Source organism: Pygocentrus nattereri, chromosome 15, assembly GCF_015220715.1.
Source record: "Pygocentrus nattereri isolate fPygNat1 chromosome 15, fPygNat1.pri, whole genome shotgun sequence".
Lineage (NCBI taxonomy): Eukaryota > Metazoa > Chordata > Actinopteri > Characiformes > Serrasalmidae > Pygocentrus > Pygocentrus nattereri.
The window spans coordinates 27251864-27264593 of NC_051225.1; the positions used below are offsets into that span (position 1 = coordinate 27251864).

The following is a 12730-nucleotide window of genomic DNA, read 5'->3' on the forward strand; positions in this document are numbered from 1 at the left end:
GAGTGGAGGTCCATCAGCCTCCATACAGCAAAAGCTCACAGACACACACTGTGAAGACTCGCTGCTCAAGGACATCACAGCATGAAAGCACTGCTAAAAAGATGTGCAGCTCTACAGGTGCACGAAAAAGAATATTCAATGAATATTAATGAGTATTTATGGTCCCTGAGCTGGTTATCTGATAAACGCATTGCTCAGGATCATAAAGATTGGATTCCAGGAGGACCATACCCTACATGCGGCCGGGGGTTCATTGATATGGAATGGTTGGATCTTGAAGTATAACAAAGCCAATTTTAAACACTACACTCAAAACCCTTGTTAGAGTGCTTGAAAAAGCACTCTATTGTTATCTCTTATACTTCTTTTTATTCTTCTTCCACACTTTTCTGTGATTAATACAGCCCGAACCGCTTAACGTACAGACTCTGTTCAAACTGCGTTCCAAAGCTCTCGGCGCTGTGACTTGTGCTATGTATTTTTGGAGTCGATCGGATTGGCAGTTTTTAATAAAAATAAGTTTAAAAATTAAAAACCTCCCATAAGAATGAATTGCAGAATGTTCTAGAACTTCAAATTCTAAATGACATCGATGATCACAGCAAGCCACTCAGTCTCACAGACACAGCTGTCACACAGGGAATCTGCTTTAAAATCCGTAAACTTTTACCTAGAAACTTGAAAACAAAAAAGCCATTTGAAAAACTGATTTTTTACTTGTTTTTATGAATCCACACTTTTCACGTTTATTCAGTCTTTTTGTTAAAGGTGTTCATCCACTACTCCAACTAAAAGCTAGCTAAATGCTAAATGCTAGCTAAATGCTAGTAAATGCACATCAGACACAAACAGCGAATTATGGCTAGCATTTTTTGGAGTCAAATGGTCCTTTCCTGTCAAAGAATGACACCAATAGTCAGAGGTAGGAATGTAGAGACTTCATAATCTGAGGCAATAATGTTGTTTTCAATCGGCCAGTTGAGTCCAAATGCTTTTGCTGCTAATCTGGATTGTATGCTAGCTGCTATCCACTGCATCTATTTCCGACAATAAACGACAGTGAGCTGGCGAGTGAGTCGTCCGTCCAGATCAGAAAAAAAACTTTAAAAAACCATATAGAATATAAAACATATAAAACAGCTGACAAGTTCAAACAGACTCAACGGCCCGGTCAGATTTCTCTGCATTAGCATTTTGTGCTACTTGCTAGATAATTTATCAGTGCTAGCTTTTCCAGAAACGTCACCATATTCTAAAAAACATAAATTTAAAGAAAATAAATGAATATTATAGCACTGGCGCATTCTCGTTAATAAAAAATATTTGAATATTCAATAGCATATTCAACAATAACAATATTAGACAGCTGCAGTCCTTAAGTATTGATTATAATGTACTGCACTTATGTTTTGTGTTTTATTGTATTGGACTGTTCTCTGTTCAACTGTGTTCCTTTTTCTCTCGGTATCTATAGTGACGACTTTTTGTTTCTAGCAGTATCTGAGCTCAGGACTGGCTTTCTCTCTAACCTATTGGTAACTAGCAAACATACTTTCTCTAGATAGACAAAGCACTTCTTGTAAGTCACTCTGGATAAGAGCATCTGCTAAATGCTGTACATGTAAATGTACATTTGAATTTACAACCTCTCCCACTGTTAAGGTGCTGTCTTTCTCTACAGCAGCAGTATTTAAACTACCCAAAGTCAGGACTCATGCCTGGAATGGATAAAATACTGTGGAACACAGAAAAAGCCATGAAAAAACAGACATATTAACTATTTATAGATGACTGGTCAGAGAATATCTAGTCAAAAACTGGCTCTGGATAGGTCTGATATGGAAGCCCACCTTCATCTAGAAGATGAGTAAAAACATGATTGTTTCACAGTTCAGTTTCATGCAGGGGTATGTTGTATGTTGAAAATGCTTTATCTCAGAAATAATAAATCTCGACCTGAAATAAATACTTGCTCAAAATCTGAATGACTATTTTGATATAGCATGTCAGACATCAATATTGTGACAAAGTACGCCTTATTTTGTCATGAGTGCAAAATCATGACAGAAGTAAAAAATGTAAGGAAATACGTCACTATTTTTAGGTCACACATCAAACTTTTTTTTTTTTTTTTTACCCGATTTTCCCCCCAATTTTGTCATCTATAATTCCACCTGCTAGTTAGGACTCTCCCAATCACACGATACTACCAATGCTAGGAGGCTGACACACACGTCAAACTTTTTAGAATATAAGTCATTAAAAGGATGAAATGTAAGGAAATACATCACTGTTTTCAGGTCATACATCAAACTTTTGAGAATATAAGTCATTAAAAGGATGAAATGTAAGGAAATACGTCACGATTTTCAGGTCACACATCAAACGTTTTAGAATATAAGTCATTAAAAGGATGAAAAGCCCAGCTTTCAATGCTCTAAGCCACATTTTTTGACATACTGCTGCTAGAAACAGAGAAGTAGAGAAAGAACAGATGAAAATGGACTTCTACAGGTCCAAAGCACGCATTCCCAAACTTTTTTCCTTCTACACATCCGACAGATGAGAGTTTGCCTCAGGTCTTAAATCAGAGGTTCATCTACAGTGTGAGCGGATGAAAGACCTGTCACATCCTCTGCACTTAGACAGCATATACTCCAGCTGGGCCACTGCAAAGATCCTCAGCCTTGCCATCTATTCACTATACTCAGCTGGGGGCACAGGATGGCTGTCTAGAAAATCCATAAAGCAAGGATCAAAGCCAATGAGGAATAAGCAGGGTGTGCATGTGTGTGTGTTTGACAGCGAGCTTGTAGAGATCAAAGTTCTAGTGTGTCCACCAGCATGGAATCTGAGCTACAGCTCTAAATGGAAGACATCATCACAGGACGCATATGTCAATACAGAAGTGAACATATGTAACACAACTGCTTCAGCATGTACTAACACCATGTGAAAGGTGAGAAAGCAATGATTTGTAAATCCACTTTGCCTAGTATTGTGTATATGTATACACAAACAGCACCCAGACAAGATATTTACGCCCAATCCCATTTCACCCCTCACCCCTACAGAAACCCACGTGACAATTTTCTCCTTTAAAAAATTACAATAATCATTATATCATCTTAGTTTAATGTCGTTTCAATGTATTATGATCATTTTCTTCCTAACAAGCATAAAAATCGTTAATAGCATGCTAATGTTTCGGTAGCTAGCTAACTTTCCTGTTCCACCTTAAATAGACCAACAGTATTCATGCCTGAAGTGCCAGAATGTAACTGCTACACCATTTAAGGTGGAACAGGAAAATTCGAACAACAAGCTGGTGAATAGCTGACTTCAGCTTCATATCACTGAAGAATTAGCGGTGGGCGATAATAAATAATTGTCTTATCCCCCCTCTTTGAAATGTTGTCCTATATGTAACTAAAGCCCAGCAGTGAGGTCGCTGAACTTTTCCCTTCTTTGGGCAGGGTCATCTACAGAGCACCACTAGTAGCCTGTTAATGAAGTAATGTTTGTTTTTTAGTTTGAGTGTTGTCCCATTTCGTAGGGCAAAATTTCAACCACTACCCCTTGTAACTCAGTTCCAAGGTGTTGGGGTGACACTCAAAAAGAAGGGGTAGGGGTAAAAAGAAGAAATGGGATTGGACCTTAATGTTTTACCTCATCAACTTCATTGATTTTTGTAAACATTTCCTCAATCTTGCTGATCTAACTGATGCCTACTAAAAAGTTGGGACAGGGCCATTTAAGATTAGAAGCCTTGCAAATTCAAAAACATCTTAAACAGGTGATGCAGTCACGTTGCATCCAGTAAAGGCCTAATCATTTATGAGCAAGGATGGGTCAAAGCTCACCACTTTACAAAAAATGCATTGGTGAATTATCCAACAGTTTAAAAACAGTATTCCTTTGAGAATTTCACCCTCGACAGTGCATAATATAATCAAAAGATTTCAGGAATCTGGACAAATCTCTGTGTATAAAACTGAATGCCTGTGACCTTAGATCCCTCAGACAGCACTGCATGAAAAACCAGCATGCCTCTGTGACAGTTCTCACCACATGGGCTCGGGAATAATTATCTAGATCACTGTACTTCCTGTTGAAGCATTCACTTTCATTTTTTCATACATCACTTTTATGCATTAAAATCATCCAGCAATATGGTGATGATCTAGCAATATGGCAGTGTATCAGTAGAATGTTTGAAATCTCAGGATTTGAATCCCGCAACACATTTTATGATCCGTTATCCACAGCAGTAATATCGTTTCATTTGCAAAGTTCCAAATGAGCAAACGCTAGTAAATCTGTAGGTCCTAACCCTCAAAGCCTTGCCGTTATCCACAGAGACATCATAATCTGAAATAACATGGCAAGTCTTGATAACATGGCAAGAGTCAGAGATCAGTTTAGAGATCTATGGGTCAGGCAGAAATAAATGCCTCCATTCTAGCCTCTGTGTCAGTAATTTATACGTTATTCTGGTTGGGAAGAAAACCTGAGAATGTTACCTTTTAAATTTTTACCTTTTACCTTTTAAAGACCAAGATCATGATAGAAGTCCAAAGTATGTGGGACCTGTGCTCCTTTTACTTTAGGCATGTGGTTTCAGGCAAAAACGGGCACCAGAGGTTAACAACCGTTATCAATAAAGACAGTTCATCACTGCTTCCACAAATGCAAGTAAAGAATAGAGTTTATAGATGAGCATAACCCAGTGGATTTTACGTTGAGTAGTCAAAGAAGGCCTTTTAACCAATGAGTGAGCAGAGTAATGTGTTTTGAAAAGGGCACACTGTACAGCAGATTGGTAGAGAGGATCAAGCTTTTGAAGCAAACCTTTGGATGCAACTCTATAAATGATATCACCATCATCAAACAGAGAAAGTATAGTCATTTGAATAAGCCTAAGTTTGGCTGATGGGGTGAATGAAGAGCAATTTCTACATAAAAGACTTTTATATATTATAGTTTTAACCTTTGTGTGCAGCTTAGAAATGTGATGGGGAAAAGACAATGTACTATCTAACCAGTTTCCTAAGTACTTGTAAGTGGTGACCTGTTCTAAGACCATTCCCTCCCTAGTGGTGATCTCAAAAGAAGGAGGGGGTTCCACAACCCTCCAACCAAACAACATAACTTTGGTCTTGGTGGAGTTTAAGGACAAACGGAGGTTATTAAAAGCCCTTTGAATTTGGAGGAAACTGTCCTGGAATAATGTTACCACGAATGCAGGAGAAAGACCAGTGGCATACAAGACTGTGTATCAGCATATAAGTGAACAAATGAATTACGAGCAGCATGAGGAATATCAGTAATAAATATATGAAACCGAGCAGGACCTAATATTGATCCATGGGGAACTCCTTTAGTAACAGGAAGAGGGTAAATGGACAATTATCCAATTTAACACACTGTACCCTATGAGGGAGGTAATTTAAAAACAAGGCGATACAAAACTGCCCAATCTATTTTGTAAGATCAACAGAATCAAATGCGGCTGCTATACTGGCCTGCCTGCAGTCCATACTTTGCACTGAAAACATGTCAATTTATGAAGCACAAATATTAAAATGAAGACTTGTAAAAGATTGGAAAGATCTGCTTTCTGGATCAAGCAGCATCTTCAGTGCCCAAACGATTATTTAGTGTTGTTAAAAGTAAGGTGATGTAATACAGTCTGTGGTGTCGTGCCCAGGCCCATATGCAGACCTTTTGGGCCAGGACCCCCAAATCTGAGACACAAACAGTTGTAAAGCAAGCCCAGTAAGACCTGACGCAATACCCAATGTGTATTGTACTACTGACAACACCAACACATGAGGATCGCAATGACCTAATACCTTTAAAACAATTACATTTCAAACACAGTCCCAACTTCTTTGGAATTGTGCTTTGTGTAAATGCATGTGTGTCTGTGCAGTTGTGCCTATGTGTGTGAGTGTGTTTATGCAGGCATAAAAATAAAACGCTGACCCATAAGAAGTGTTGACACTGCTTATGACGACAGTGAACAGTATGTGTCACTCGAGCTTTCTTTAATGTCGCCTTAACATCTATGTCCTCTGCAGCTCGCTAACACAACACATACTAATATTCATATGTGCTTACACTGGCCTGCATGTACATAAGAAAATCTCACATTTCTGAAATGGTCACTGCAGGAAAATGAAATAGAATGTTTGCATATTTATCAAGATACATTTTTTAATGGAGAAGTCACATTCTTACATGCACTTATGGCCAATAAATTTGAAATCCAATTAATTTTGGGCTACTTCCATTCGTCCATTCATAATACAAATGCTCACACGATATAAAATAGGGATGCAATGCTCACACGATATAAAATAGGGATGCAAGATTATATTAGATCTAGCATATAAATGCATACAAGTAATTATCAGACAGATGTTAAGACTTGACCAATATTTCAAGCTGATATTTAATTTGTTCATTGTATTCTGGATAAGCAGAATGTTTTAGTAATGCTGTTAGTGCTAAAATGTCCATTTTAATCCGACAGAGATTTATTTTTAAGCAATAGGACACAAGAGAAAGTCTGTTATCATAATTCAGAGACGATAGCTCATCTGCGGCTAACTCGGATCACTAAGTTAGCAGTGGAACATGAACTTGGCTATCATTTCAGTAAACCAGCTAAAACGGATTATGAAAACAAATCACCAAATCAAAGTTTTAAAAGATTTCTGCCTTGAGCTTAATTCAGTTTTAACACTGCTATCTAGATGATCAGATGTCCATTCTGGTCTCTTTATCTTCGCATTAAAACTGTCTCTCGGCATCACTGGGACGTCCTAACATGAACAAACATGCTTACAGTTATGGCTAATTATGAAATTCCCATATTGGTGGTAGCTGCCGTTTTCAAGTTTAAAGTTCATTTGTTTCAAGTTTATTTGTCATTTGCACAACATGTCAGGACATTCATGCATTGAAATGCTCGTGGTGAGGCTCAGCTCAGCTCATCACTCTACAGAAAGTAAATAAGTAAGGTAAAATATAAAAAAACATTGAAATATGTTAAATATACACAGAATACAGAGAAATATACACGAAATACAGAGACAATATACATTTTAAAGTGACTTAAGTGACTCAATGTTATTGTTCGTTAAAGCGGCTTATTGTTAAGGTGTTATTGTCGATAGCAGTGATATGACATAATAAGAATGCTGACAGAGTGACTGAGTGAAATGATAACTGGGGAAGGATCCACAGCTTCACAGCTTGTTCAGAAGCCTGACAGCCTGTGGGTAGAAACTGTTCAATAACCAGGTTGTAGACTGGATGCTGCGAAATCTCCTGCCTGATGGCAGGATGGTGAACAGGCAGAGTGCTGAGTGACTGCTGTCAAATTTAAACGGTTTCTCTTGACAGTGATGGTATGTGAACGCTCCATGCGCTGTCCACTGCCACAAACAGCAGCATAATGCGAGTGTGTCTGAATGTGTGTGTTTGGGTTTCCTGAAGCGCTTTACTCACGCGGCTCCCGCGGCCATCACACTAAGCTCAGTGTGAATCAGTGATTACAGACGGATTCTGGGATAGATCTGCCCTCCGTCCACAATGTATAGATGGACTCCAACATACAGGAGAGAGAGAGAGAGACTGAAAGACAGAGCAGACAGAAAGAGAAAAAGCAGCGAGAAAGAGAAGACAGAAATCCCAAAAAGAAAGCAGGGAGAGAGACACGGCAGAAAAAGACAGAAGAAAAGACAGAACAGAGAAAGAGAGAGTAAAAGACAGCATGGAAAGAGAGAGGGGTGAAAGAGAAAAGAGGTGGAGAGTGAGAGAGCAGAGAAAGACTGTGAATGACAGAAAGAGAAGGGGAGAAGAAGAGAGGGAGAGAAAGAAAAAGAGAAGAGAAAGAAGAGCAAAGAGAGACAGAGAGAGAAAATGGCAAAGATGGACAGAGAAAGAGAGAGAAAGAAGGACAGAAAGAGGGGGTGCGCGAAAGAGAAAGACGGACAGCCACAGATAGCAGGAAGAGAGAGAGAGAGAGAGAGAAGGGAAAAAGGGAAGCAGAGAAAGGGAGATGGAGAAAGACAGTAGACAAACAGGAAAAGAGTCAGCAAAAAGAAAGAGACAGAGAAAGCATAAATGATGCGGAAGAGGCGTAAAAATGGAAAAAGATAGATGAAGAAAACGAGAAAAGGGATCGAAGAAAGAAGATGAAGTATGACAGTGGTAGATGGAGGAAGAGAGAAATATGGCACAGACAGGCTGAGCAAAGGAGAGCCAGATAACAAGGGTTAGTGCTTCCGGCACTGTGCAGTGGAGTGGGAATTCCAAGCCGGGCCACGACAGCAGAGATACGGCAATGCCCGAGCTCATTCCAACTGGCCTCACACAGCACTCACAGCGTACAGCCAGCAGGACAACAGGGCTTATAGCAGTCCACCAGCCCTGCAGCAGCCTTAAAGCAGTTGCTCAACCAAAACTTACACAGCTCCCCTCGTCCTCCAAATACGGTCAAGAAAATAAACTTTAGTTTTGCACTGGAGCTATGAAGCTAATTTAGTTAAGTAGTTAAAGTTCACAGACAAGATTAATTCTGCAATAGATGCTACTACTGTTTCTAGCCATGCAATGTCCATTTGTCCAATTAAATAAAAAATCAATAATAGTATCTCCTACAGTGCCAGAAACCACATACTCAAGTTCATTTAATATTGCATAACAATTTGATGCAGTTTAACCAATTAATTAGCTATTCTTAAGTTATGAAAGTGTGTAATAAATATTTGGGAGTGCCGGTGGGCCCTGGCCTGGTGTAAAGAGCCAATGTCATTGATAAACAACTTTTCCTTGCTTTTTTTTTATGTTGAGTCCACATAGTCCATATATGGACACTAGTTTGCCTATTTTTAGTTGTTTTTCTGATGACATGAAAACCAACCAATTCACTAACATCTAGGCTCTTAAAAAAGATGGTTCTTCAAGGGTTTTTAGTAAAGGAAATGGCTCTGTACATTATTAGAAATAAAGGTTCTGTGCAGGTACATTTTCATGCATAAAGGTACAGACAGTGTAAATGTCCCCTCAAAGGTACAGCAGTGGTTTTAAGGTCTGATAGTCAACCTTAAATATGTTTTTCCAGGTGAAAAGTTCATATTTGTACCTTTTCATAACCAAATGTTTTAAAAAAGAACAATAAAATAAAAAGCCTGGAGACGAGACGGGGTGTGGAGTGAGTACAACTTGAGGGTTCAACCCCAGTGACTAGAGGGCTACTGCCCCAGGGACAGTTTCATACCTCACTTCTGAAAGTGTATGGAATCATGAACACTCAAAGAACCCTTTGCATGATAAAGGGGTTCTTTGCATTGTGAAAGGGTTCTTCAGATTGATGGAGAACATGCTGTAGATGGTTCTACAAAGAACCTTTTTTTTTTTTTAAAAAAAGGTTTCTGTACAGCACCAAAAAAGGTTCGTCCATTGTTACAAGCTTGACATCATAACAATAGAAGAACCCTTTCTGGTGCTATATAGAACCATCTATAGCACATTGTCCATTAATCTGCATAAACCTCTGAGTGTTCATGGTTCTATACAGAATAATTTTCTTTACTAAAAAGCCTTGAAGACCCGTTTTAAGAGTGATTCTGCCTACAAAAGTTTACCTCCGCCCATTCATGCTGAGGTTGAGTGTTTCAGTCCAGACTACTTTTTGAATGAGGCACAATACAGTGTAGCCAATCAAAACAGAGGTAATTTACATATATCAGACTCAAAAGCACAGTAACAACACTAGGCTGTTTAGTTGTAAGGGATAAATAGCCTAGAGGTTGGTCATATAAATAAAACAGGTTTAGTACAGGGGTTCTCAACCTTTTCCACATCAAGGTCCACCTGTTCATACATTTAAAACATAGCGGCCAACAGGAAACAATCAGGCCGCTTATGCTCGTGATCAGTGAGCCAAAGCCAAACGCAGGTCTCCGCTACTAGTTTAAGGCTCATCTGTCGTTTTTTAACAGCTGCAGCTCGAGCAACAGGAATGACATGAGAAAACTTCGGGTCTACATGAGTCAAACAGATAACAGATTTCTTCTTTGCAACCAGCCGCTAAACTCCAAACAAGACGTGATGTAAACGTAATGTAAAACTCAAACCTCATGCCGAATATCTAAATCTTTTATTTTGTTGAGAATGTAGTTTGTTTCAATGTCACTCCAAAGTGTTTTGCTACCATCTTGCAGCAACGCTGCTGCTTATTTCCGCTGTTTGTTTGCACATGCACAGAGAAAAAAACTAAAGAAATCAGAGTAAGAGTTTTCATGCCCTGAGAAATCTGATTACTGAGCTAAAATCCAGCTTTCTTTATCAGATTTTTCGATCGGATTTCTAGACCTTACTCCGATCTAAGAAATCTTTATATATGCTATTTACATGACCATTTGAATAATCAGATAACTGCAGAGATCCGATTATGATCGGATTATTGAATGCATGTAAATGCACTCTGTGTCCAATTTGATCGGGTAACATAATTATTTGAAAAAAATGATTTTAATTATACTGATTAAAAATATCCTCTTCTCCGTAGTCTGCAGAAATTGGCTATGGACTGCTGGTCATTTGGATACTGCAATGTATCCATCAAACATCATTAAAAGCAATAGGGATTCTTCAGCTATTTGTCATTTTAATTGCTGGCACTCGCTGACGTCGAGTGTGATGTAAAATGCATAAGCGTATTTCACAATGTCAGACTAATTGACAGCACTGTGGATGCAGGTATGAAGGGAGCAGTCCTTTTCTCTGCTCTGGCCGGTGTCTAGTGAGTGGTGAGACTCGGAGATGAAGTGATTGGACAGGGCAGTCAGTCATGGTTAATTGGGCATGATGGACGTCATAGAAGACCTCTGGAGCCAAAGTGATGTTCACTCCATGCTAGAGCTGCATGATACGTGCATAACACTACTATTGCCATTCTATTGCTGTATATTGTGCTATTGTAATATACCTTGGAATGTTTTAAAAAATGGATAGGTGAATCAATAATGTGACAAATTGACTTTCCATTTTTGACTATATTATTCAAATATACGTGTGGAATTACGCTAAAACGGTCATTTATTCCATTATCAGTCAAAATTGCCATTCAGTACAAGTTACTAATTTTTCAGGAGATTAGATATAAGATAATCTGTTTACATAAGGAAGTGGACAGTTAACAACTCCTAACAACCATGCCAGATGAGGTAGACCAGCAAAACTCTCCTAATTAGATAAACATCGCTTAAAGCTTTCATCTTTGAGAGAGAGGAAACAATTAAGCTCCACTCTTAAGCTCACTCACAGGTGTTTCTGTCCATCCTTCCACAGTGAGAAGGTACTCAACACTATGAGTCTGAAAGGATATCTAGCTGTTAACAAGCTGTTATTGAGAAAAGGAAATGGACAAAAAAGAAAAACATTTGCTCTAGAACCCTGAAACTGGACAACTGAGATGTGCTCTAAGGTTCAAAATTTGTAATTGGGGGTAAAATATCCCTGCAGAACAACTGAAATGTCTTGAAAAGGATGAAAGGTGTAATAAAGGCAAACATTAGAGACTAAATGCGGGAAAATCTATTTAGTTATTCAGGCTTCTGTGTAATTTTCTGCTAAACATATGGTTTTAGCTTGCAATTAATGGCCATGTTAATGGGAAAACACATAAATGAGAGGGAGGTCTTTGGCCTATGACTCTTCATCGCTGTTCAAAGAAAGCCATGTATCTCAATTTTTATCGATTTTTATTTTTCTACATAATTTCAACACACCAGCTGTCCTTTACGTAAATTTCATGATGAATGGACCAATGGAAATGCTCTAAAATCACATGGTATAAAATCACTATATATTGACTTACATTGAAAGGTAAGAGTGTTTTTGCCTTCTTCTATAAAGTTACTATTATGGAGATACTTTTGTCTTTGGACAGCAATGATATTTAGTTGCAATCCATTTATATTCAACTGATATTCTAAATATACTGCTTTGAGTGTATTCGCAAATGTTTTGAGTTGTTTTAGAAACGATACAAATGTGTATCTGGATTTGTGATTGCTCTGGATGTTCACAGTACACAGTAAAAAAAGCTGTGACTGGAAAGAGGCATAATTTGCATATTGCAACCTTCTGGGTTATTACTATTGCAAAGACCAATATCATAAGAATGCACAATGCATTCCATGGATGGCTCCCATGCATGTATGCATTTATTATTAGCATAATCTGTTTATGGCTACTGAGAATGATAAATATTGTAGAGTAATGTAATGTGAGATATTCATTTGGGTAATTTAATTATGAATGCATCTCTACCACAAGGGTTCATGCTTTTTACTGCTAATGACTGAGCAACAGCCATGTGTATCTGAGTGTCCTTTTATAATGACTTTAAATTTAACAGCCTAGAAAAAGTCAGTCTACCATCCTGAACAAGCAAAATTCAGAGAAACTGATGCTGACAGAGATCACATCCAAGCCTGCTCGGTCGCCTAGAGGTTAGTTGTAAAGGTCAAGCTCACTGTGTTTGTGGTCAGTAAGGGAACAGATAAAGCTGACCCTACTCCTGCCCTTGAGAGCAGTGAGCCGCCCGGGACATGGATCACCTTACAGTGGTGAGATCTCCTTTCTTAAATCAATGATCTTCGTCCATCAGTGGGTTCTCCTAGTACTTGAGAAATTGTATCTGCAACAA

General features: G+C 38.5%; 1 protein-coding gene across 2 annotated transcripts in view; it reads right to left on the reverse strand.

Annotated features, from left to right (window-relative positions):
* eml6 (EMAP like 6) overlaps positions 1-12730 on the reverse strand; it is a 69896-nt gene that overhangs the window by 45651 nt on the left and 11515 nt on the right. The window lies entirely within an intron of this gene.